Source organism: Sitodiplosis mosellana, unplaced genomic scaffold, assembly GCF_009176505.1.
Source record: "Sitodiplosis mosellana isolate CC-2019 unplaced genomic scaffold, AAFC_SMos_1.0 Smas_scaffold_6874, whole genome shotgun sequence".
NCBI classification, from domain to species: Eukaryota; Metazoa; Arthropoda; class Insecta; order Diptera; family Cecidomyiidae; genus Sitodiplosis; species Sitodiplosis mosellana.
The window spans coordinates 1-1,628 of NW_022602014.1; the positions used below are offsets into that span (position 1 = coordinate 1).

At 33.9% G+C, this 1,628-nt stretch overlaps 2 non-coding genes across 2 annotated transcripts; one reads left to right on the top strand and one right to left on the bottom strand.

Annotated features, from left to right (window-relative positions):
- Window positions 1-721: 721 nt before the first annotated feature.
- Trnak-uuu (transfer RNA lysine (anticodon UUU)) lies at window positions 722-794 on the bottom strand. Its single transcript has one exon. It is a non-coding gene; the product is annotated as a tRNA-Lys (tRNA).
- A 641-nt stretch (window positions 795-1,435) lies between these two features.
- Trnak-uuu (transfer RNA lysine (anticodon UUU)) lies at window positions 1,436-1,508 on the top strand. Its single transcript has one exon. It is a non-coding gene; the product is annotated as a tRNA-Lys (tRNA).
- Window positions 1,509-1,628: the final 120 nt, after the last annotated feature.

Below are 1,628 nucleotides of genomic sequence, written 5' to 3' on the forward strand. Positions count from 1 at the left end.
GTGAACTGAATAAAATTAGACTTCAAGACATATGACATGTGCTTTTTCATTTCATTTTTTATAATTTTTACAGTTAGGAATTACTCAATGGATGGATATGAATTGTAGTTTTGATTCCTGTGAATGACTTCAAAGTAAAATTTTGGAGAATCTATAAGAAAATACAAGTTCGAAGGAAACCACACACATGTTTTCAACTTCAAAAAGTAAAAATGTTCCCAAATAACAATTATTTAATTTTTTTTTCTTTTCTCCGATTATTTTTTCGACCAATTTACATTAGAAAAATCAGCGCTGAAGCAATGATACGGAACAGCATAACAACGGCGTTGTTAACAATGCTGAAACTAAAAAAAAACTGTTTAATAGAGTGCTAATGATAGCTTATCGATTTAATTTAAAATGTTTTCTCTCGGCTATGACAACTAAGCACGTGTCTAATTCTATTAGAGTTTGCGCTGAAAAACAATAATAATTTGACTCTATTCACAACGCCAAAGTATATTTATACATTTTGTATATATGACCCACAAATCGCCCATACGTATGTGCGATGTGATGGAACTTTTCGACAATTTGCGAACATTTTTGTATTCGTTTCTACGTTCTTCGATTTCAGCATTTAATTAAAAAGAAATTTTACTTTATAATTATGAAAATATAGTTCAAAATCGATTTTTAATTCAAATTCACTTGTATAAAATAGAAAAAAAAAGATTTGCGCCCGAAGAGGGACTTGAACCCGCGACCCTTGGATTAAAAGTCCAATGCTCTACCGACTGAGCTATCCGGGCAGATACCTATTTTGTGTGTGTATGCCTATTGGTGTCACACCAACTTCCAGTTGGGCTTTCCAACACATGTCTGTTGTATGGTAATCAGCTAAGCCACATACACCAGGCTGCTAAACTGGAATGATCACGTACGCAAAGATGCTCTTTTACCCATACAAATCCTTGAACACTCTTCTCTTTGTTTTGCTTTATTTCTCTGTCTATTTTTCAAATGGTCGATTTGGTTTCGAAAAAATATCAGAAACTGTCTGCTCTCATATTTCTTTTCACTCTCATTCAACGCTAAATAACGCTGTTCGGTGATGAATTTCTCAACTCAGGTGCTTATTGCGATATTTTGGAACCAAAGAACTGATGAAAAATGTGGGTGCTAGCTGTAATAGTTTTGCATCGCGAGTGCATGAAAATAACGCAATAAATGATTGTATTGTGAAATTCATCTCAGAACAGCACTATTTAGCGGAGATTTTGCAATTATTGAGAAATATAAAAAGCATTCGCTTTTTCAAGCAGTGGAAAAAATCAATAATAGCCAATAATCTATGCATTCATCGATTTCGAGATGTGTTCTACCATTGAATTTGGTGATGCGCGAGAGGCAATGGAATCTCATGTTGTCTCCAAGCTCATAGAAGGTAGGAGCCCGGATAGCTCAGTCGGTAGAGCATTGGACTTTTAATCCAAGGGTCGCGGGTTCAAGTCCCTCTTCGGGCGCTCTTCTTTTTTTTTCTTTTTTATAACAACGAAATTGAATTAAAAACAAAATTTCAAGATATTTGCCTCAATTTTAATTTATAAAATGGATAAATAAAATATTTAGACGCAAAACACAAT